At 46.8% G+C, this 24962-nt stretch overlaps 1 protein-coding gene across 6 annotated transcripts in view; it reads left to right on the top strand.

Moving 5' to 3' along the window:
• Positions 1-24962, top strand: part of EVA1A (eva-1 homolog A, regulator of programmed cell death) — a 57329-nt gene that overhangs the window by 12426 nt on the left and 19941 nt on the right. For 3 of the 6 annotated variants that reach the window (XM_044261502.1, XM_044261498.1, XM_044261504.1), the window contains one exon: positions 19044-19166. The gene's annotated coding sequence lies outside the window, so the exon portion shown is untranslated. Of the gene's footprint in view, positions 1-15193; positions 15523-18218; positions 18433-19043; positions 19167-24962 lie in introns of those variants that run through there. The other 3 variants (XM_044261500.1, XM_044261503.1, XM_044261499.1) reach the window with 3 other exon arrangements.

The raw sequence follows: 24962 nt of genomic DNA, 5'->3' as shown, positions 1-24962 counted from the left end.
CCTTTCAGACACCACACTCTTACTACCTCCTGGCATTAGCACCTCTCGGGCCAGCAGCTGGCTGATCTGAGAAACAGATTCCCCTGGGTGCTGAGGACTGCAGTAAGGTCAGACTCAACATCTTTGGGGCATCCCCTGCATTTTCACTGAGGCCCAGAACATCGCATCTTGGCTGCCGTCTTGAGTAGCCCTTCGTCACTGACCAGCAGGCAGATTCATGAAGCTCCTTCCTGCTTGGGTCTGGTTCTAGGGAAAGCTACCTCCCCCTGTTTTGGTCTTGGGCTGTGTTCCCCGTGAAATCTACTTCCACTGTTGGCCTCTAGGTGAAAATCTGTTTGGTGCTGTAAGGGGCATTTGGTTTAGACACAATTGGATGGGATCATAAGTGTCAGGGTGGGTTTGGACTACACGTGGGGTGAGTGGCTGGTGCTGGCTGCCAGAGACACAAACATGAAGAGGACGTGGTCCTTATCATCATGGTCATAGTCCGCGATGTGTGAGGGACACACGAACAGATCATCAGTGTGTGACAAGTGGAGAAGAGATAAGAGCTGACAATTGGGGGCCAAATGGCAACAACCACTATGGAATGAGGTGAGATTTCTGACAGAAGAGGGTATTGGAGTTGGGTCTTAATGGAGAAGTAGGAGCTTGTTGGGTTTGGGGGGACTAGTGAGCATGGGTGTGACAGACAGGAAACTGCATGTATGTGGGACAAAGCCAAGGAAGGTACTGACAGAGGCCAAGGTATGTGAAGAGATGGGAGCTGGTGATGGGGCCTTGGTCAGGGGGTAACTAACTTTTCAGCCGGGCAGGAGTCTGTTCCTCTTTGTTGGGAGACAGTGGAGGGGGACTTTTAAGCTCAGGTGTACTGAGCTCTTTGAATGATGGCTCTCCCTCCTGTCTCTACTGGCCTGTTTCCTTCAGGGCAATGGGACCAGAGCCCAGGGGCCATGGGAGGGACACTGTCTCCAGTAAGCAAAGAAACCTCAGTCACAAACAAAGCTGCATTGGTGGTTGTGGGTTGTTTTGTTTTCTTTTCAAAGCTCTGGCTGATGAACTGTGTGGATGGCCCCTCCTGAGTCTGGGTTTTGAATGTTACCTTGACAGCATCCAAAAGGCTGAAACAATGCTGAACTTAGTGGGGGAGGGAGGAGGAAAGGAGAGAGAAGGGTGATGGGGGTTGTCTCTCAGCTCTGTTTTACATAAAATCCAGCATGTGACCTCCTAGATCAGACTCCAGGGCTGCCAAGTTCCCTGGGTGGGAGCTGTCTACACAGTTGCAGTGCTCTTGGACCCCAGAGTCTTTTGCAAGAGGCTCACCACAGGTGATGGGTACATATGCTTGCTGATGGGACCCTGGATATAAGTGTTTCTGTAGGTCATCCCAAGACTTCCCTCATTTACTCGCCACTCAGTGACCCCCCGCCCCCCGGCATGTAGGAGGTGCTCAGTAAAAGAGAAATGAGTGGATGAATGCCCTAGCATGTAAGACTCATCCTGACCTGCAAGACACCCTTTCCTGAATGGAGAGACAGACAAGTAACCCAGCCAACACAGCCCAGTGTGCTAGTGCCGTGACAGAGAAGGCACCGGGGTGCAGAAACAGGCTCCATCGTAGGGTCAAGGAGCAGAGCCCAAGGGGCGGTGGTCGCTTGTGAGGAGCAGCGTCACCCCAGGGCAAGTGGCTGGTAGATGATGGCAATAGTAACCACTGGGGCAGGTGTCAGTCCCCTTGATAAGGACTTGACTTGCTTTCCTGGTATTGCCCCTCACGACCACCTTCTGACATGGATGTTGGAGGAGGAATCGGGATCCCACCCACAGATGACAGGCAAACCTGGGATCCCATCAGGCCCCCAGACTCCAAGCCCTTCACCACTGCCCCAGACAGTTTGGAGACGGTCATGTGATCCTTGAAGATGCTGTTAGGAAATCTAGTTTGCAAGAAGGCAAGACCAGGTGTGTGGGTTGTGCGGGGTGGGTTGGGGGTGGGAATGACCATGTCCTCCTTGTTTATCCCCTTTCCTCTCCCCTGCCTGGTGTCTGAGGCCTTACCTTGCTGGGAGACTGAAGCAGTTGTAAGCTCTCTGCTCTGGGGATCAAAACGGCGGTCACCCTCGTCTGATCATCCAGGCAGCTTGCACTTTGTCCTCTAAGGTGAAAGCAGGCGGAAATGCTGCTCAGCAGAAGAGTAACCGTAAACTTGTATGGGAAAGAAGGCTTTTTACAAAACACCTGTTGTAACGTAAGCCTCTTCCCCTTTGCCCTGTGCCCTTCTGCCCGTGTCATTCTGACCGTCAGTAGCCGCAGGGAACAGATGTCGGGGGATCTTGTTTCTGCGCAGGGACCCCAGATCAAAAGGGTCTGCCTAAAGCTGTCTTCCTCTGGCACTTCCACAAACACAGCTGACGGGTCCTTTTACTCGCTCACCTTGTCAAGACAGGCCACAGCAGCCCATGGGAAGGGGTAGGAGGGGGTCTCTTACTGGAAGACACATACATCATTTTCCGGAAGCTCCTGTCCTTTGTGCACTTGGGAGAGCGCGCTCTGACGGCAGCTCCTCTCCTTGCTCTAGTGAGATGTGCTGGTGAACCTGTGGGTGGACAGAATGAGCACTGGAAGGGGAGTCAGTACTGACACTATTCTACTACGTGGACCCGGTCCCTTCCTCTCTCCGTGGGTCAGTTACATGGGGCAGGGATGGTCAGCCTGGAAGTTCTCCAGCATTAGACCCTGCTGTGTGTCAAAACAGGGGGCACTGTGAGGGTGTTGCAGAGGTACCGAAAACAGTGACTTGGACATTTAGAGTCTGGAAAAGATGCCTGTGAAAGTGAAGGTTGTCCCTGGGGGTGTAGGCTTGCCTGGTCACAGAGACAGCTTTGTGGCTTTGCTGTGTCTGCTCAGCTGAAGCTGTCAGTGTTTGCTGACACCCTTTGCACCAGTGTGAGGTCCTGGGGACACGGAGAAGAACAAGATACTCTTTTTGCTCAAGAGCCTCAGCAGTCCAGCATGGACACAGGACACTCAGAGATAGGAATACAGTATTTTGCTATCCATCTCTCTCATTAAAGCAAGTTCTCTGAATGCAGGACTTATGTCTTGTTGATTCCCAAATCCTTGGAGGCTGCCTTGAGCTCTCACATATAGTAGGTGCCCGGCCAATGACTGTTGTGCCTCTAAAATTCTGTGCTAGACTCACTCACTGAGTGAGATAGCCATCAAGAGGAGGGGCACCTACACCGGGCTTGGATAGCAGCTGAGTCCAAGAGGACATGCGTCCAGGAGGCTGAGACAGAGGGATCCAGGTTGATGAGAAAAGAAGGACATCACAGTCAGAGAGGCCAGGAAGAAGTACCGCTCTGCCAGGTGAGCAGGCAGGGTGTGCTCCAAGAAAGCAAGGGAGTGAGTATGGATGGAGAGAAAGGAGGCAGATCTATAAACGGGCAAAGGGACCACATCAGGAAGAGTCTTGCTGAAGAATTGAGATTTTATTCTGTATGCACTGGGGAGCTACTATAGAATTTCACACAGAGGAGAGAAGTCAGAGTTTCATTGTAAAAATAGACCCTTCTGGCATAGAGTAGACATCGGAGAGGAATAAGATAGAGGGCAGGAAGACCAGTTAGGACACCATTCAGTTTTCAAGAGTGGGGAAAAGCCCGGTGTATGGAGTCAGACGAACCTCCGTCTGCGTCCCTGCCCCACAACGTCTTTGCTTCTTTGTGTAACAGACTATCTATTAAACCTCTCTGTGCCTCCGTCTTCTCATCTGAAGACAGGGACTCCCAAGTTCTCCCTCATGGTTGGGTGGTGGTCAGGATTATGTAGATGAAGTAGGTGAAGTGTCTATCTCCGTGACTGAGCCATAATCAGTATGTGATAATAGCGGTGAAAGTTATTTTTAATACTATTGTTACTTATTGTCATCCAGGTGAGAAATAATGAGGCTCTAGAGACATTGGCCATAAGGGTGGGGAATTGGGCACAGGCTCAAGAAATACTTTGGCAATGAAGTTGACAGAGTTTGGTGACTGATTGCGCGGGGGAGTAAGGGAAGGGCGGGAGTCTAGGATGACTCTGGGGTTTTGGCCTGGACAACCAAGAGGAAAGATAGTGGTGCTATTCATTAGGAGACTTCATGGTGAGGAGGCGAGGGGCGGGGGGAAAGAGAGGAGGGGGTGGAGCAGAGGGAGGTGGGCTGTGGACAGGGAGAGCAGCATTTGCAGGAAAGATGATGAGCTCAGTTTCAGACAAACCGAACTTGAAGCATTTTAGGGATGGCCAGGGAGACATGTCTAGTAGGCACATGGTTTGTAGATTTGATGGTCAGGAGAGAAGTCTTTTTTTTTTCTTAAGAGTTTATTTATTTATTTGACAGATAGATCACAAGTAGGCAGAGAGGCAGGCAGAGAGAGGAAGGGAAGGAAGCAGACTCCCCGCTGAGCAGAGAGCCCCATACGGGGCTTGATCCCAGGACCCTGGGATCATGACCCGAGCCCAAGGCAGAGGCTTTAACCCACTGAGCCACCCAGGTGCCCCCAGGAGAGAAGTCTTAAAGAAGGTTCAAGGGCAAACTTTTAACAAGAGGTGATGAAGTCATGGTATGGCTCAGTTGCCCAAGGAGAGAGAGAGAGCATGGGAAGAGGAATTATGATGGCTAATGCTTATTGAGTCTCTACTGTGCGTTCTAAGTACTTCACGTGCCTTAATCCTCTCAACAGCCATTGCCAGGGAAGGCCATTATTGTACCTGCTTTATAAATGAATAAGTGGAGGCACAGGGACAGTACGTCACTTGCCCGAGGTCATACAGCTGTAAGTAATAGACCTGGGATATTAGCCCAGGCAGTCAGATCCGGGCCTGTGCTATCTGTCTGTACCAGACTGCCTCCGAGAGTGGGTGGCCTCTGAGGGAGGGGAAAGGGAGGACCCAGTGCAGGCGACAGGGAGGGGCTGGGCAGAGAGGCAGGAGGTGATGGGAGACTGCCATGTGGAAGAGGAGAGTCCGGGAGGGAGGAATCTATAACATCAAGTGATGCGGAAGTCCACTAAGAAAAGAAGTGGAACAGCCATGGATCTGGGAATTAGGGAGCTATTGGTGAGGGTGAGGGGAGTTTGAAAGATGAGGAGGCTTACGGAACAAATGTGAGATGAGGAGGTAGTGATACCAAGTACAGGCAATTCTTTCCAGAAGCTTGGCTTTGGAAGTACCAGGAGAGAGGGAGTGTTTTAGAGATGGAAAGACCTGTTACTGTATACAGGGGGAGGGACAGAGCCAGAGTGGGCCCCACAGAGTGGCTGTGAATGCACTGTACACACCGGCAGAAGTATCTCTGTGTCATTTTTCTTTTTCACACAGATTTTTAATACTTCTCCCCATGTTCTGGAAAGCTTTCATGTGAATGGCTGGAAATCACTCATGAAACTCCTGATACGTGTTTCAGATCTTTAGCTTTTGGTAGGGGCAGTAGAGAAAATGTTTTTCACAGGGCCCAGCGTGAGTCATCACGTGTGGTCAGATCCAGATCATATCAGATGCATGTGTAATACATCATCTACTGAATTGGTCTTTGAAATAGTCTGTGAGAGAGCACAGTGCGCTGGGGCCCCACGTCACGTGTCTCTCGTCCATTTCGAAGCCAGTGCCCTTCCCCATTCCCACACTGCGCTGGAAAAGGAGATCAGGGCTGGAGGTGAATCTGCAGAAGGAGACAAAGAGTTGCTTGGGTCTTATAGAAATTGGAAGACATTATCAGGTGATTTGTTGGGGTGACAACCCTACACTTAGAATGACTGTAGGTGATTTGGCTACTGCTGCTAAAGTTCTTAGTAATGAACAAGACTGACATTTCCTTATAAATGCTTTTTACCAGGCTCAGAGGACACAGGTCCAACAGGCCCTGAGAAGATACATTTATCTAGAGCCAAAGACAATCTCTGTGTTTTAATACATAGGATTCTTTTGTTGTTCAAACCAGAGGTAGATGCCACAGAGGGTTAAAAGCTTGACTTAAACAAGAAATTCAGCTCTGCCTTTGTTCACAGTGCTGACATCCCAAAGGCTCAAGGCTAGAATTAGGGTTCAGCTGCCAACTTCATAAATTTGCCTTGGTTGAAATGGCGTCTTTGCTCTTCTTGGATACATCTCAAAGAAATGCACTTACCTTCACAGAAGGCCTTTATGGATGGGGCTTTCAGAGAGACGCTGTCCAGAATGAGAAAGGCCACACAGGAAATGGCCTTGGGATATTTTTTTTTCCCCACACGCAGCAGCAACTCAGCTGAATAACTTGCTTGAACTTGAGCTTTGAATGTCAAGAAAAGTGAATAGTGTGTCTTTCAAGAGTCACATTTCAACTTTGACGGTTCCCTTGGTTCTAGAGGATGCGGTATGGGTATTCAGGGAAGGATCATTCCAGCCTAACCCCCTCCCCATCCTGTCCCACCTGGGTCTCTCACACAGTGGCTGGGTATGAGTGTGAGGGACACATAGGTCACTCTCCCTGGAGACAGAGCGAAAGAGCTCTCGGAGTCTTGCTGATCTTTCCTCAATAGACAAGGAGTAGAGGATGTTCTTCAGGAAGGAATGACAGGATTCCAAATAGTTCAGTGCAAACGTGGACCAGTCTATATCCTATGTATGGCTTTCTTCCAGTTGTGCAGAATCTGAATTTACGGATATGGGAAAGGGCCATGTACACATCGCATGCTGATTCCAAGAATGAGGGTTTGCATAGGATCCAAATATCCACACAGCTACCAGTGCTGCTGTCGCCCATCCACCCTTCTCGGCCATGGGAGACCTGAAGGGTCTGAGAGGCAGGATCCTGCATGTTCAGAAAGGAACAGTTTTGATGTCTTCGGTTCTTTCATTTGCATTGATTTATTAGCAAAATCTTTTTTTTTTTTTTAATTTGTCCAGTCAATTTGCTTATTCAGCAAACTCAACAACCACTGTGTGACTGGCTGCAGGCCACACAACGGTAATGTGGTGTTGAATCCACCAAGTCCTAGTTGCTGCCTTCTTAGAGCTCACAGTTGTTAGGGCACAGACATTAAAGCGATAAAGACACAAAGAAATGCATGATTACAAACTTTGGTAAATGCGGTGCTGGGAGAGAACAGAGTGCTCCAGGAGGGGGAGAGAGAGAGAAGACAGTTTAGCATGGGGGTGACCAGTGAGGAAGACCCATAGTGTATACAACACGCCATTTATCGGTGGGATATCATTTCCAAGGAAGGAGTGCCTTTGGATAGGGCTGAGGGGGCAAAGCTAGAAGGCTTCATAAAGGAAGGAATATCGAGGAGTAGTTAGAAGTTTTCTACATGGAAAGGGAATAGAGTTGCTCTGGGGAAGGGACCTGGCGTGTTTGGAGGGTGCTCATTCAGTGAGGATGGAGATTAGGTTGCAGGGGGGAATAACGAGAGGTGAGCTGGGAGAATAGGGAAGGGTCAGCTCACACCACATAGACTTTGTCTTGGACGCAATTGACTGGAGAGAGTGGTGAGTTACCCAGGGGAGTGTTCTAGAACAAGTTACCAAGGGTCTAGCAAAACTTTTCTGTAGAAGACCAGAGAATAAATATTTTAAACTTTGCAGGTCATACAGTCTGTGCTACAGCTACTCAGCTCTGCCAACAGAGTGGTCAAAACAGCCATAGACAGACATAAACGAGCGAGTGTCACTCTGTTCCAGTAATACTTGAAACACGTAAACAGGCAGCGGGCTGGATTTGCCTGCAAGCTGTAGTTTACCAGTCCCTGCTCTGGAATGCCATTCTGGTGGCCTGCTGGAGGTTGGACTGGAAGAGGGGGAGAGAATGGAGGTAGGGAGGCTGTTTAGGAGCCATTGCTTTAATTCGGGGTAACCTAGATGAGAGATCCTGGGGACAAATGGCTTGTGACATGCTTCGAGGTAAAAGTGACAGAACTGCATGGCCCATTTGATGGGAACATGTCTCATTGTTTCTTTAATGTTCAGTGGACTAATTCTTCCAGTGAAGAAAAAAAAAAAAAATCTCAGACGTTCTATGTGCGTGACTCAGAACCAGGCATATGTCCTGGGAGGTCACCTGCTGGTCACAAGACACCGTGCTGGGGGCATGACATAGATGACCTCATTGTTAAGCATAATTCTTTAGAATATTAAGTTGTATTTCCTGTTTTCCAAACTGAAGCTTAGAAATCTGAAGTCGTTTGCCCAGAGTCACAGAGCTGCCACATAGTGGAGCAGAGATTGAACCCAGGTCTCCTGTCAGATGTGCCTGTGCCCTTCCAAATGTAGTCTTCTGCCCTCCTTGCGGGGTGTGGCACAAAGCTCTACTCCGAGTCTCCCAGCTCCCTCCTCTCCCTCTTTCTGACCCTGTGAAGACCTATTCCGCCCTTTACGGTTTTCCATTAGCCTCTGGCGCAGCAAGGACTGGATGTATGTTTAAGCTGCAGAAACCTGGGGGTGAGCTTCTGTGTTCGACAAAGGCCGTGCAGCTGGGTGGCTCAGTGGGTTAAGCCGCTGCCTTCGGCTCAGGTCGTGATCTCAGGGTCCTGGGATCGAGTCCCGCATCGGGCTCTCTGCTCAGCGGGGAGCCTGCTTCCCTCTCTCTCTACCTGCCTCTCCATCTGCTTGTGATTTCTCTCTCTCAGATAAATAAATAAAATTTAAAAAAAAAAAAAAAAAAGCAAAACTCAAACCCAGACCTACAGGTCTAGCCGGATGATCTGTGCGTGTTACCGTGTGGAGAAGTCGGTGTGGCCTTAGGTTATGGATGAGGAAATCCCTGAAAGTAAGTGCCTAGATTAAAATACTGTCTGGTTCACTGGCTGATGTAGATACCAGGAGACGTTTGTCCCATTGAGGTAATAGTATCAGATAAGGGAAAACTACAGGTTTAAACCCAAGAGGTCAAGGTTAGCCTCTGAAAGACAAACCTGATAAGGTGGGGTCAAGGAAATCAATTCAGTTACCAGCTCCATCAGGTTGTCTAGAAACCCCACTGATCATTAGTTTAGTATCTGTCCAGATTTGGCTAGACACCGTTTCTGCCTTGACTATTTTATTTTATTTTATTTTTTTAAAGATTTTATTTGTTTATTTATTTGTCAGAGAGAGCGAGCACACACAAGCAGGCAGAGTGGCAGGCAGAGGCAGAGAGAGAAGCAAGCTCCATGCCAAGTAAGGAGCAGAATGTGGGACTCGATCCCAGGACCTTGGGATTATGACCTGAGCCAAAGGCAGTGGTCTAACCAACTGAGCCACCCAGGCGTCCCATTGCCTTGACTATTTTAAACAGGACGTTGGAGACAGAGATCCACGAGCAACTGAATTATGTCGTGGATACAGCAGTCCTTTTAGTGAGACCTAGTGACCAGAATTGGGTCACATGGTAAGTGGAATGGCAAGAGACCACCCAGGTTGACGTGGGTCAGTGATATGACCCAGGGCTTGGGCCCCAGTGGATGGACACAAACAAAAGTGGAGCTCCTGTAGCAAGGAGGAGAGGCAGATGCCTTCTGGGGATTAACACAGGTGTCTGCCCCAAGTGTTGATCTGTTTTGACCACCAGCCTGTATTACATTACTAGGGCTGCCATGTCCAAGCACTACAAAGTGAATGGCTTAGAACAACAGAAACATATTGTCTCACAGTTCTAGAGGCCAGACAGGTATCAGCAGTGCCATGCTCCTTCTGAAACCACAGGGGAAGCATTTGTTCCGGGTGTCTCCCTGGCTTCTTGTAGCCAGGTAACTTCCCGTAGCATTTATGTCTTCTACCTGTGTCTTCACATCATCTTCCCTCTGTGTGTGTCCCCTTTTTATGAGGACACCAGTCATACTGGATGAGGGCCCACCCTAATGGCCTCATCTTAACTTAGTTAAACCTTGCAAAGACCCTATTTCCAAATAAGGTCCTATTCTGGGGTACCGAGTTTAAGACTTCACCATGCCATTTATTTATTTATTTTCTGATGGACACAATTCAACCCCCAACACAGCTCAGGAGTTCAGAACGGCTTCCCGAGGCCAAGGTGACTGATCCCACTCCAAGGTATCTTCCCCTATGGTCATCTTTCTGTCTGCTTCCTCTGTGTGCTACTGGGGACAAAGGGATTTCGTCTCTAGTGTCTCCTCATTTATCATATTTCAGATGGTTTCCCATTCTGACGTCTCAGCCTTTGCCTTGGCAGTGTTCTTGAGACCATAGTCAACTGCATTTGTCCTCTTAGGCTCTGCTTTCCCTACTTTGCCCTTTGCTCATTCGTTTACTGGTTCATATGATGCACATGTTGAGTTCCTGTCGCACTCTACTGTTGTCGTTCCAGGCACGACACTAGGTTCCGAGGATGTAAAGATGAAAAAGGTGACAAAGACCAGGTTCTGCTCTCAGGGAGTTCTTGTGGGAGGCCACACAAGCAAATGGGGTGAAATGATTGCGAAGGGCAGTGTGCGTGCAGATTCTGAATACTGTGCGGTCCCCGGCATAGCATCTCCTTTGGCTCCCTAGTGCCTACAGGAAAGAGTCCAAGCTCCCTCGCAGAGCACGCCAGGCCCCTTCAGTAGCATCATCTCTTGCTGTTCCTTTCCTTTCACTTTGTGCTTCATTCCTTTTGATCCGCCTCTGTTCCCCAGCTACACAGATTTCCGTCTCAAATCCCGTCTTTCTACATGAATGCCATCTCTGTTGGAATGTGCTCCCCCTTCCCCATCCTCACTATTTTCCGCTTGATTAACTCCTGTTTCTTCTTTGAGGCTCACGTTTGGGGCTGCCTCTTCACTGTGCCTCCCCCATCCTCTCTCTGCCCCCTCTGCTCTCCTTTGGGAACAATACTCCCCTGTCCCAGAGAGACACTGATGGAGGCTTATTTATCGGTGTAACCCCAGCCTCTAGTAGCTTGCTTGTGTTACTAGATGCTCAATCAATGAATGAGTGAGTGAATGAACCAGTGAATGATTCCTAGTCTGTGTCTTGCTTCTGCTCACTTCCAGCTGCCCTTTTTCTCTGGACTCCTTCCCCCCCAAGTCATGTGTCTGACCACCTCGTCCACCACAAGTCCAGGGCTCCTGAGCTCTTTCCCTTATGCCTATACTTCAGCTCTGCTGGCCCTGTTGGTCAGTGGCCACAGGTGGATACTCATTCACTATCTCATCTCTGGTCTGCCCTGCTTCCCACAAAGAAAGTCCTGTTTCTTTGGGAAGATGGGTCTTCGAGAACAAGCAAAACTGACTCCATGACCTTTTCTGGGTCTCTATTTCCAAAACGCCTCCCTTTCCCAGTATTAGGAGTGAGGGACACGCCATTTCTGCCTCACTGATTAATTCAATAATCATCTTTTTGAGCCCCAAATTTGTACCTGGGTTCTCTGCAGAAACACACCAACTCGCTAGGTTCTGCCTTCTAATGAAGATCTGTTTCTTTAACCCCTTCCTGCTGAATATATTGGGTTTCTTGTAAATATGGACTGACATAGTGACTTAAAAAAATTTTTTAGGGGCACCTGGGTGGCTCAGTTGGTTAAGCGATTGCCTTTGGCTCAGGTCATGATCCCAGGGTCCTGGGATGAGCCCTGCATCGGGTTCCTTGCTCAGCGGGGAGCCTGCTTCTCCCTCTCCCTCTGCCTGCCTCTCTACCTGCTTGTGCTCTCTCACTCTGTCAAAAAAATAAATAAAATCTTTAAAAAAAACTTTAAAAAATGTTTTAGCATTAAAACTCTTTAAATGAGTTTAAATGGCTTATCCATGAGTGAAACAGAAAAAAAAACAATATTTTGTTGTATATGTTATTTTATGTGATAATTCTAGCTTACGATATAAAGTTAATTAATGAAAGCAATGAGACTGTTGTGATGGATGAACATGAAAATTTGAAATGGAAGGTTTGGGATGACGGTTGCGGCCTCAAAGTATCCTCGCCATTAATACATCATTGTGTTTTGTATTAGCTGTAAGGCCTTGAGAAAATTGTGACTGCCAGCATTGGAAGTAATAACACTTTTAAATAGGATACTTTGCAGATTCAGGTTATTCTGATTAAGGTGACCCAGAACCTTGAAAGAGGAATATAGGAAAAATTTGTTTTAACATTGACTCAAACACTATGTGACAACTGTTTGCATTCCTTAATTATAAAGGAGCTAATTGAAAGGAATAAACAGGTTCTTCAACCAATTTATATCTTTGTTTGACAGAAAATACTTCCCCAAACATATTGTATCATTATGAAATATTATGTTATTAAAATTATTTTCAACAGCTTCAGTGCCGGTTTCTCTCTAGTATCATTTAAAGCCTTTAACACAGCCAAAAGAAAAAGAAAGAAAGAAAGAAAGAAAGAAAGAAAGAAAGAAAGAAAGAAATGCATTTGCCATGTTGAGCCCAAATTTCAATTATCACTTTCACTTTGTCACCTATAGGAGGAATGAATGGTAACAGCATGTCCCTGCATTACTGAGTTGGGATTTTTATTTCACTTTATTTTTATTTTTAAGATTTTGTTTATTTGAGATAGAGCAAGAAAGAAAGAGAGCACAAGCAGGGGGAATAGCAGGCTGAAGGAGAAGCAGGCTCCCCACTAAGCAAGGAGCCTGATGTGGGACTCCATCCCAGGACCCTGGAATCATGACCTGAGGCGAAGGCAGATGCTTAACCGACTGAGTCATCCAGGCATCTCTGAGCTGGAGCTTTAAAGGCCTGCCAAGCCCTCTAAGAATAAAACAAGCATCAGTGCTACCCACAGTCCTCGGTGCAGCGTGTTGTGCGATCACTCGTTACTGCACGGTGCACTATTATATCTTTATTAGAGCGTGCACTCTCTGCATACCCATGAGGCTTGCCTGACCTTTAATTGTGCACAGCCCACATGAGCCAGGGTGGTGGGAGTGTCCTTGCACACATGATTTTAAAGCATGAGGAGACTTGCTTGGGTCTGATGGTTAAAAGACATTTTTGGAACTGCGACTTTCCTGATGAACTAACTACATGTGTTCAGACATAGGCACGGTTTGGGCAGGAGAACCTTGTTTCTGAAGAGGGCATATCACCCTGCAGCTCCTGGGGTCTGTGATCTCTCACATTTGACCTATCACACACTTGACTGTATTTGCTTATGGTTTAAAAAACAGTTTAAAAAATGTAGCTGGACTCAGACATGTGTAGACCCTTTGGAACTCCTCGGTTGAGCCCTAGCATCTTGGAGTGAGCTCAGAGACCGCTGGGGTGTCAGGGAGGCTGTGGGGCTGGGGCAGGCCTCCCTGTTGCAGTCAGAGAGATGTCTGCCCAGCTCAGGAATTTTCACCTTCCAGATGCTCAGCGTTTGTCTGTGTGGACTTGAATTGTCACAGAGCAGGTCGTGTGTAGCTGTGGGACCAGCTCCCCCTGGCAAAGAGCCATCAGGAGTGTCTCAGGTGGAAGCTGCCCGCGTCCCGAAGGATCGATGCGGTTCCTGCCGAGGAAGGCTGGCGTTGCCCCACCTCGGATTTCTCTTTCCCGCAGCTCCCTGAGGGACGGCACTGGACTTCCAGACTCCCTGCCATCAGGGTGTTTGCTCCGCCCTTCTGACTGATGCTCTGGTTTTAATAATTGTAGTGGACCGAGAACTCAGCTTGGGGCCAGGAGGCCCGCAGAGACCAGATGACTAGGAATGCTTCTTGTTCCCACTTGCATGCTCCTTGGTGGGGCATGATTTCTGTGAGTCCCCACATTTCTGGATGCCTCAGAGAGACTAGACTTGGGGGACCCTCCTGGTGGTGGACCAAAGTCTCTGCTTGAGGAATACTGGTTAGGAATACAATGGCAAGTGGATTGCCTTCTTTCATGGACTTCCTTAAAGGAGCCACAAATCTCCAGCCTGTCTGGTCCTACTCCCCATTCTGAAGAGAGAGCCACGCAGGATTTGGTCAGAATTACTCAAGCACATGCTGGTGTGGCTGACCCACAGGGTTGGAATTCTTTTCCTGCCCAGTGCGGTACGCAGTGTTATTCTTATGACTTCCTGACAGTCCCCGTGACTGTTTCTTCTCTTTCCAGCAGACACTGGCAGGCTCCTTTCCTCCAGAGTTGTCAGTGAGCCTTCTCCTCTCCATTTGGTCTACTCAGTCAGGGCACACATCAGCTGAGGACTCCCACACACCAGCGGTTAGCGCTCCAGGATTACTGCACGCCTCCAGCCTTCCTTTCCAATGGGATTCCGCCAGACACCTTTGCATTTCATACCTTCTGGCCAAACTCAGTGTTCCTGGGTCTTCCTGTGCCTCCTCCATGAAGGAGAATATGATGTAAGGCCCTTCTTTTCAAAGAGCTTGTAGCCTAGTGCAAAATATTAAAAGCTCACACTTCAGCTATATGCAGAAGATTGGCATGCAGGGTTACAGGAGTCCCAAAGAGGTAGCTATTACATATGCAGGGGTGGGTCAGAGAAAGTCCTCACGGGAGGTGATGTGATGTCGATCTTCAAGGATGGGTAGGACTCAGAAATGTAGTAAGTGGAGAAGTACATTCAGCACAGTGAAACCCAGAGGTAGATCCCATGGGGAAATATATGAGGAAGGGAGTGACTCTCATTTGCTTGGACATTGGGCCGTGTTGGAAGGAATGTGACTGTGTAGGTGGTAATTTTAGCACAGAGGAGCGGCATTGCTAGAACATGGCTTCCAGGTGCTCAACCTGGCACCAGTGTATGATGTTGGGGTGGAGGAAAGGGAGGTTTTTCTGAGTCAGGCAAGTGGCAGATGGCATGGAGAGTCAGAAGGGATAGGAGGTAGAATTTCCAGGACAAGGGAGAGGAAGGGCCCACAATAATTCCCAAGTCTGATGTGGAGTGACCGGGAGGCCCAGGGGATTATGCACACTGTAGAGACAAGAGGAAATGTGTGGGCGGGGAGATGGATTTAGGACGTGCTGGGCTGGAGAGATATTTGGCAAATCCAAGTGGAGACTCCCATTTCCCCTCGTCCAGCCTCAGCTCTGGACTCCCCTTGGAAGTCAGGCTCCTGTCCCCTCTCCTCCTGCTGAGGATGACCAGCCCCACTTTGACACCAAATACTGACCCCCTGATGGACTGACCTCAGGCTGATGAGAACCTTGGTGTCCATCCCTAGCCCCTCAAAGGACCAGCCTTTGCTCATTTCCTTCTCAAATGCCTATCCCCTTTCTTATGTTCTTACTAACTAATGTTCTTATTAACAGGAACCTCTGCCTCTTTACCCCCCCCTCCCCCGGCTGGTGCCAGAGCTCTGGTGTCTGTGGACAGAACCCAGAGGCTGAAAGGCAGTCTCTAAAGATAACTTCCTGGGTTTTCTCTTTGTCCCACCAGCCTAGGGGACACCTTGTGGCTTCCACTGTTTTGGAATGGTTGGTGACCATTTTTAAGGCCCCTATGACTGCCTCTCCTCTGCTGTCTGCAAGGCCCAGTCCTCAGGGCGTGTATGGTCCTTAGAGCTGGTCCTGGCCCTCTCTCCACTCCTAGGTGCTACTTCAAGTCCAACAGCACACCTCAGCCAGTGACTTCCAGGAAACGGGATGTGTCCAGCAGGTACACAGCACACTCGGCGCCTGGCACCCACCCGCGACCTTTGATGAAAGCATCTTTCATACTGTGCCCTGGGGTCTGAAAATTCCTTCTGGATTCTCACCCCTCCCTCTGTTCTACCCTGGTTATCCTTCCACAGCCAGACACCTGGCCTTCATGCTACGGGGAGGTCTCCGCCCTGTGGGTGCTGATGCTTCCTGTCTTGGTGGGTTTTGCTGCTGGCTGCATCCGGGTTCTGGCAGAGCCATCATCTGGTTTCTTGGGAGCCTCCCCTGTGTGTATGGTTTGGGGCCTGCAGAAATAAACTGAAACTGGGGAGGGATCTGGGAGCGTCCAGGGCCTCTGTGACTGATTTAGTCAAACATCTTCAGTCACTTTCTTCTCATTCTGAAGACTTCACATAATTAAAACCATTCCTGGCCAACACTAAATAAATTTTGCACATGCTGCTTGAATTACTGTGCAGTCTTACCCCAGTGTGGCTTTCTCAGAGATTAATATTTCACTGAAACTATTCCTCTGGGTAGGCTGAAGCCAGCAGCTGTGGAAATTCAACATTTGCTTTATACAATGAAACTTTAGGACAGGGCTGCTTTTCACATTTCTCAGATATGTAGCTCATTTGGAGGGGGGAAAAAAAAAAGCATTCTTGGTAGAGTGCATGTGGCGTGAGTCAGATAGCCCGCCTTGTGTTGCTATGTATTTGGATATAAAGTGAAGAGAAAATGTGACTTTAAATGTTTATCATACAACATTGGTGCATACAAGTTAGTTATACCATTTACTGAGCACCTACTGTGTGCCAGGCATCAACATGCTCTGTATTCTCATACACACCTCAGAAGTGGACCAGACCTGGGCCTATTTGCCTTCCGATCCCTGTTCTGCCCTGAATAGCGGGGTCTGACCGGGAGGCTGCCTTTCTCAGAGTCCAGGATGCTCTGGTGTCCTGCTGGGTTTGGCCTATGGAGGCACCAGTGGGAGGTTAGAGGGTAGAAGAATGGAGGAAGCCAGAGTATTTCCTCACTCTCTGTCTTCCTCAAGGTTCTCTTCTAATATTTCTAGAATATTTCTCATATTTCTCTTTCTAATATTTTCTAATATTTCTTCCACATTTCTATGGTTCCAGATTCTTCCTGGTGACCCTGGCTCCTGGGTAACATGCCTCCTCCCTTTGTCCCTTCAACCGTCTGCTGCCCATTGTTGCTGATCTCTTGATTGCTTCAGGGTCCCATCCTTATGCCAACTAATTTCATCTTTTTAAAATGATGTCCATCTGAGAAGTTCTTTAACTCTTGACTTTGTCCTCTATCATGTCAGGCTTCATCCCTCAGCTTCTCCATCACCTTCCACCTGTTTGTTTGTTTAAACATTCACCCATCGAAGGAAATTTGGGTTGTTTCCAATTTGGGGCTATTACAAATAAAGCTGCTATAAATATCTATATGGGTTTTGTGGGAACCTAAGACTTCATGTCTCTAAGATAAGTGCCCAGGAGCAATGCAGTTGCTGGGTTGTATGATAATTGCATGTCTAGTTTTTGAAGAAATCGCTAAATTGTTTTTTCCATAGTGGCTGTTCCATTTTACATTCCCATGAGCAATGTATGAGTGATCCATTTTTCCACACCCTTGTCAACATTTGGTGCTGTCACTATTTTTGAAGTTTCTTTACATATTCTAGATACTATTCCTTTTGGTAGATAAATGATTTGCAAATGATTTCCCCCACCTCCAGTTTTTTTTTTTTTTTTAAGATTTTATTTATTTATTTGAGATGGAGAGAGAGAGAAGGGGGAGGGTCCGAGGGAAAAACAGACTTCCTGCCAAGCAGGGAGCCTGATGCGGGACTTGATCCTGGGACTCCAGGATCATGACCTGAGCTGAAGGCAGTCGCTTAACCAATTGAGCCACCCAGTTCCCCCCACCACCCCCACTTCTATAGTTTGTTTTTTTCATCCCCTTAACACAGAAGAAAATTTTTTTTATCTTAATTATATCCAAATTATCAATTTTCCTTGTTTTGGAATGTGATTTTGGTGTCAAGGCTAAAAATTCTTTGCCTAGTCCTAGATCCCAAAGATTTTTTTAATAAGAAGTCTGAGGTCTCAGAGAGGTTCCTTTGATTCCACGGGTGAGAGAAGTAGAAGATAGAAGGTTCGTTGGAGAGTGGGATTTCTGAGTGTGAGTCAGTCCCCACAGTCTCTCAACACTGGCTCTGTGATTTTAACTGTGGGAGGCCCTGGGAACAGAGAGCAGAAGGAAGACATGGTCCCTGCCCTTAAGGAGCTCACACCCCCTATTCGATGTCAGAGGTCCAGGATGTGTCCCTGGAAATGGTTTGCTACGTTGGAGGGGAAGTTTGAGGCAGCAAAGGAAGCAAAGTGGCTGGCAGGCTAGTATGTTGGATGTGTCACTCACCGGTGTTTATCAGTCCTGTGGAGAAAAGCAGGTTTCTTTCTACCACGTGTATCCTCTTCCCATCCTGGTCTGGAAGCTCTTTTTCCATTCAAGCCTTTGCCTCTCAGACGCCATGTGGCCACACTGGGGACAGTTCTTGAGTGGTTTTCGCTAGTGTAGCGGGGAGGGTGAGTGGGTCTCAAAGACCTGTTTCCACGCTTTGGTGCTTGAGTCTCGAAAGAACTATCAATCCTGTGCTTTAAGTTTCCTTTTCGTTCTTGCCCTTGATTTCGTCACCAGGAAAATGGAGATAGCAAGGTGCCACAATTCCTTTGTGAGGCTGAGGCAGCTGGGATACGTATCTGTAAGACACGGAGAAACAAGCAGAAGTCAGATGCTGCAGGAGTCAGCAGGAAGTGTGTGCAAATGACCGCATGTGTATACGGGGAGCAGGGGGACTGCTCAGCGCCCCAGGAGCTCCGGGATGGATTTCATTCCTTCTCTACAGCTTTCGGTGAAGCTGGCAACATCAAGAAGTTGTGCAGATCTAGTCGTTCAGAGGCCCCTGCTGGCCTCCCCAGCTGGGTTGAACATAGCTTGAGGCCTTGCGACTCTGGCTGTGGGGTTCCACGCATCAGCACTTCTGGGTTTTTTGTGCCTACACAGAGCTGTGTGAGACTTCATTTCATGGCCATCTAGGCACTGCTCTCTGGGAGCCAAATTCCCTCCCTTCCTGTTCCAAAGAGACTGGCCTGAAAACTTCACGGATGAGGGGCCACGTGGACTCATCCCACTGTAGCTGTGGCTGTGGGCTTTGGCTGCGGGAGGGAAGAGGAAGCCTGCACCGCTGGTCTTTTACCCCTTGCTTCCCTTTCTGCTATGAACTTGGGAGATTGGTGTCTCTGGCTGTCTGGCTCAAACTCTGTATGAAACTCTGGCAGCGGGCTTTACCCTCTCAGGAGATGCTACTGCATCTTTTCAGAGGTCCAGGTAAACTTTGCCTGGGCTTCTCTGCTGGGTTCATGACGATGCTAGGTCTAAGGCATGACGTGATCTTCTGAGCACATGGTGGCTTTCTGATTTTTTTTTTTTTTTTTTTTTGGTGCCATTTCTCTTTTCTTTCAGAGCCTGAGAAGCCAATTGGGGTCAACCAAGTTTCAGAACCTCTACTGCTTGGCACCAGAATCACCAGGGATGAACTGTATTTGCCAGATGATCCTCTGTTCCTGACAGCACATCCCTCCCCAGGTAGCTAAGGGGATAATGAGTTTTTACCCCCCTCTGCACGCTGCGTAATGAGATAGTCACTTGCACAGCGGCTTATGCACCAGGGCCTACTCACTGCTGCTACAGAAGTATAAGATGAAATCTGTCAGCCTTGGGCACATTTCATTTTATACACTCAGTGATTACATGCAAGATAAATGAGTGGACTCAGAGTTCCAGAGAATATGATTTTGCAGCACTGGGAGTGAGGTTACCTCTAAAATGGAAGCCAGTGAAAATAATGTCCAATGCATATAATTAGCCATTCCGTCTAAGAGTTGGTGCTCATAGGCTGTCATCTTCATCAAGAGACCAGCGTGTGTTTAGGGACACAAAATTATGGGATGTAAGTGATGGACAGAAGCTGTGTTTTTTCAATTGTGTTGCAGTTTGTCAGTAATTAGTTGAAGGAGCTTTGAGGCAGGAAAGAGAGAAGGCCATCGGAGAGTAAGATTTGTAAGAATTGGTGGGTTCTGTCCAAAGAGAATGTGCTGTGATGTTGGTTGACTGGACCTGGCATGTCCTCTAAGCACGACTTCCCCTAAGTAGTGTGGGGTTAATCCAATGGGTTATCACCAGGAGAAAGCCCTAGCTTTGAAAATACGCAGCTCCATAGTTGTAATTTTGTCCTTGCCAAGATAATCCCCGGGATCCGGTTGTCTACAAGAGGACCTGCTTTAGCTCTGGTGCTAGCTGACTCCCCAGTTATGAATTAATAAACTGCTACTGGTAAATGTATTCCCTTGAAGGCTTCGTTACTGTGAGCTGTTCTGGTCACTGGGAATATTGAGTTACTGGCCTAGAGCTTGGACTCGTGTCCTGATCAAGGCCTGCCAGCCCTCTCTCTGACACTGTCCAAACAGTACTGGTGATGCATATGCGCTTCACAAACACTGAGAATCACTTAGACCGGTAAATGAAGTAATGATGTTTGTTTTAGAATCGGGTTTCTCCACCTTGATACATTCACATTTTGGACCAGATAGTTCTTTGTTGTGAGGGACTAGGCTGTATGCTGTAGGATGTTTAGCCTATCCTTCCTTCCTGCCCACTAGATGCCAGTATTAACACCCACTGCAGTTGTGACAACCAAAAATGTTACTGCACATAGCCAATGTCCCCTGTTGGGGGGCTAACTGCCCGAAGTTGAGAATCAGTGATTCTAGGAGCTAGCCAGCAGTAAGGGACTTCGCTGAAGAACAGACCACAAAATTGTACTTGGGGGTGGATGAGTGCTTCATGCCCCTCACCTTCATATTGGTAGGTCAATTGGTGATTGATCTCCAGAGAAACAGAAGCAGTAGGGAATATATATCCTACCACTAGGAGATACATAAGAAGTCCCAGGGTCTGCCATCTGCAAGCTGGAGACCCAGAAGAGCCTGTGGTATCATTCAGTTCAAGTCTGAAGGCCTGGGAATGAGGGGAGCCGAAGGTGACAGTCTAAACTGAGGCTGGAGAAGAAGAGATGAGCAGCATCAACTTAAGCAGTAAGATAGGAAAAAGGAGGCAGATTCCTCCTCCTTCCAGCTTTCTTTCCATTGGGCCCTGAGCAGCCTAGATAATGCCCACCCACATTGGGGAGGGTGGTCTACTTTTGTCAGTCCACAATTTCAAATGCTAACCTCATCTGGAAACACCCTCACAGACATACCCGGAAATAATGTTTAATCTGGGCACCCCATGGCCTGTCAGATGGACTCATAAAATTCATCACCACAGTAAGAGATGCAAAAAGGTTTTAATGATAGGGCAGAACACCAGGGGGAGGTGTCCAGAGTTACTTGGACTTCTCATCTCTATTAAGGGAGAGAAGGTTTGGATTTAGAATTTGGCTCTGGTGTTGATCACTTTTCTAACTTCTGAAGACCATGCTGTCCTGAGCAGAATCTCTTCTGCCGAGCCCTGCCCTCTGTCTTGGTCTCCTCACTAAGGTGTCCTGTAACCACCTGGAGAACTGCCTGCGCAGCAGGGCCGGTGAGGACTCGCCCTTGTACTCTAGGTCAGCTTTATAAAGGAGGCACTAAGTGCTCAGGCTGAAGGGGATCACAGAGGTCAGGTAGAGCACTTTGCAAACTCTACTGCGCATTTTATAAAATGGGAATTTGATTCTAAAAATCTCATGTGGTGTCCAAGATTATGCAGGTCCAACAAGCTCCCGAGTGATGTCAATGATGCTGGTCCTTGAACCATACTTTAAGTAGTAAGACTTTAGACCAGAGGTCTGAAAACAATGGCCCATGGACCAAACTGGATCCACTACCTATTTTTACAAATAAAGTTCTGTTGGAACATTTGTTCGTGTACATTTTGGCTGTGGTGGCTTTTGTACTGCAATGGCCAAGCTGAGGAGTTGAGACAGAGACTCCATTGCCCATGAAGCCTGAAATAGGTACTCCCTGGCCCTTATAGTAGAGATGCTCTGACCTCTGCTCTAGGCTGACTTGTGCCACGTGGACCGACTCTGGAGAATCTTCCTGGTCACTCCCTTGGATGGGTCATCCAGAGGTTACCTTTCCTTACCCTTGGCCTGTCTTCTTCATCCCTCTTCTTCTTACCTCTAGCTCCTGCAGCCCTCTCCGTTAGTGCCTGGGGCATGACTCAGAAGAATTTCTGTGCCACAGTGAACTTTCCATCTTGTATGTGATCTTCTCATTGTCCTGACAAAGTGTTCTGCCTGGCACCCCACTCAGAGCCAGTCAGCCCTGGTATTCTTTGGTCGTCTAGGTGAATCACACTCAGACCTGTTTAGAAACACCCTCAGAGACTTATACATATAAAACTCATGCCTGAATGCTCTATTTGTTTCTCAGCCAACCAGCATTTCATCAGGCACCATGCTAGATTTTCAAGTGACAAGGATACATCAGATGCCTCTTCAGTCTAGGGGAAAACCTGTAAACTGATCATTCAATTACAATATCGTGGGTGCTGTATTAGAAGAGTATTTGGATACTTTGATTGCCAAAGAAAAAGGTCTGAGTGATGTAGAGCTTCACTGCAGTGGACCTTTCTTTTTTTCCCTCTCAGTCATGAATTTTTATCAAATTTTAGACAAACACATTTTTTTTAAATTTTTAAAATTATTATTATTTTTTTATTTGACAGACGGAGATCACAAGCAGAGAGAGAGGCAGGCAGAGAGAGAGAGGGAAGCAGGCTCCCGGCTGAGCAGAGAGCCTGATGCGGGGCTCGATCCCAGGACCCTGGAATCATGACCTGAGCCGAAGGCAGAGGCCCTAACCCACTGAGCCACCCAGGTGCCCCGACAAACACATTTTTGCATCTGGTGGTGTGATATGTTTTTCCTCTTAATCCCTAAATGTGGTAGATTACAATTATTTACTCTCCAATTTTAAAAGTGAAATAACTTTCTTAACTTACAATTAAACTACATTTATATGTAGATATACATTGGAATTTTATTTGCTTCAATTTTAATATCAGTATAAAATAATTCTACCACCATTTCTGTTAACTTAAAACCAAAATTGGTTTGCAGGATTCCCTAAATGGAGCAACACTTTCAAAACTCACTGTTGTACCACATGAACAGCTTATTTTTATTATTATTTTAAAATTGTGCTGAAATACACACAACACAAATTTACTAGCTTAACCGTTTTAAACTTACAGTTCAGTGGCATTAAGTGAATTTACACTGTTGTGCAACCATCCATTTCCAGAATACTTTTCATCTTGCAAAACTGGAACTTTGTCCTCTGTACCCACTAAACAATAACTTCTATTACCTCCTTTCCCCAGCCGCTGACAACCACCATTCTGCTCTCTGTCTCTCTCTGAATATGACTACTGTAGGTATTTCACATACGTGGAATCACACAGTGTTTCCGTTCATTACAGTTCTTTTGTGACTGGCTTATTTCACTTAGCTTAATGTCCTCGAGGTTCATCTATGTTGTAGCATGTGTCACAAATTCCTTTCTTTGAAGGCTGTGAATAATACTCCATTGTGTGTGTGTGTGTGTGTGTACATATATATGTATACACACACCACATTTTGTTTATCCATTCATCTGTGGATGGAATGTCAGTTGCTTCTACCATTAGGCTGCTGTGACTAATACTTCATTAATAATTGGTGTGCAAATATCTTTTTGAGTCCCTGCTTTCTGTTCTTTTGAACATGTACCGAGATATAGAATTGCTTGATCTTATGGTAATTTTAGGTTTCATTTTTTGAGGAACTGTCACCCTGTTTTCCATCATGCCTTGAGCATTTTACTCTCCCATCAAAAATATGAGAGTTCCAATTCCTCTCAATCTTCTCCAACACTTGTTATTTCCTTTTCCTTTCTTTCTCTCCTTCCTTCCTTCTCTCCTTTTTTTTTTTTTTTTTTTTTTTTTTTGGTACTACTAGCTATCCTAATGGGTGTGAGGAGGTATCTTGTTGTGGTTTTGATTTGTAGTTCCTTAGTAAGCTTATTGATCATTCGTGTATCTTTTTTGGAGAAATGTCTTTTCAGGTCCGTTGCTTATTTTTTTAATCAGGTTGTTTTTTGTTGTTGAGATTCTAGGAGCTCTTTATATAATCTGGATATTAACCTCCAATCAGATATATGATGTTCAAATATTTTCTTGCATTTTGTGGGTTGCCTTTTCACCTTGTTAATTGTGTCCTTTGACGCATAGAAGTTTTAAGTTTTGATGTAGTCCAGTTTATTTTAACATTTGTTGCCTGTGCTTTTGGTGTCATATCTAAGGAATCATTCTCAAATCCAATGTCATAAAGCTTTTCCCATGTGTTTTCTTCTAAGAGTTTTATAATTTTAGCTCTTGCATTTAGAACTTTGATCCATTTCTAGTTAAGATTTTTTTAAAGATTTTACTTATTTGACAGAGAGAGAGATCACAAGTAGGCAGAGAGGCAGGCGGAAAGAGAGGGTGAGGCGAGCTCCCCGCTGAGCAGAGAGCCTGATGCAGGCCTCCATCCCAGGAACCTGACACCATGACCTGAGCTGAAGGCAAACGCTTAACCCACTGAGCCACCCAGGCGCTCCTCCAGTTAAATTTTAATATGATACAAGGTAAGGGTTCAACTTCATTCTTTTGCATGTGGAAGCTCAGTTTTCTCAACACCATTTGTTGAAGGGACTGGTCTTTCCTCACTGAATGGTCGTGGCTCCCTTGTTGAAAATCATTTGACAAGGGGTAAGGGCTTATTTCTGAGCTCTCTGGTCTATTCCATTGGTCCACATGCCCGTCTTTATGCCAGTACCACACCGTTTTGCTTATCGGAGCTTTGTAATAAATTTTGAAATCAAAGTGTGAGACTTCCAACTTAGTTCTTTTTCAAGATTCTCCTGAGTATTTGAGATTCCTTGAGATTCCATATGAACTTTAGTATGGATTTTTCTATTCCTGAAAAAAAAAAGAAGTCATGGGGATTTGAGATTGCTATAGGACTTTTGAATTTCTTTAAAGGAAATGTTGCCAAACCGATAAGGGGAGGAGGGGGCATTTCAAGCAAAAGGAAAAGCGTGATCAAATGCATGAAGAGATAAAAGAACTTGGTGTCTTTGGGGAACTAAAAGTAAGCTGGTAATGTTGGAGCACTAGGTATGCCTACATTTCTGTGCATATGTGTATGGGTGTAGACTCGATTAGGAGATGAATTAGGAGCTAAGGTAGGGGTCAGATATTATGGCGGTGGCTGTGTTTTGTGCTAAAAAGTATAATGGGGATTAGTTGAACGGTTGGGCTGTGGAGTAAAGTAATTAGATTTGTACTTTATGGAGATGACCCTGTTGGTGAGAG

The sequence above is a fragment of the Neovison vison genome, chromosome 8 (genome assembly GCF_020171115.1).
Source record: "Neovison vison isolate M4711 chromosome 8, ASM_NN_V1, whole genome shotgun sequence".
Classification (NCBI taxonomy): Eukaryota; Metazoa; Chordata; class Mammalia; order Carnivora; family Mustelidae; genus Neogale; species Neogale vison.
The sequence above is the reverse complement of the archived record's forward strand: the minus strand, read 5'-3'. Positions and strand labels throughout refer to the sequence as shown.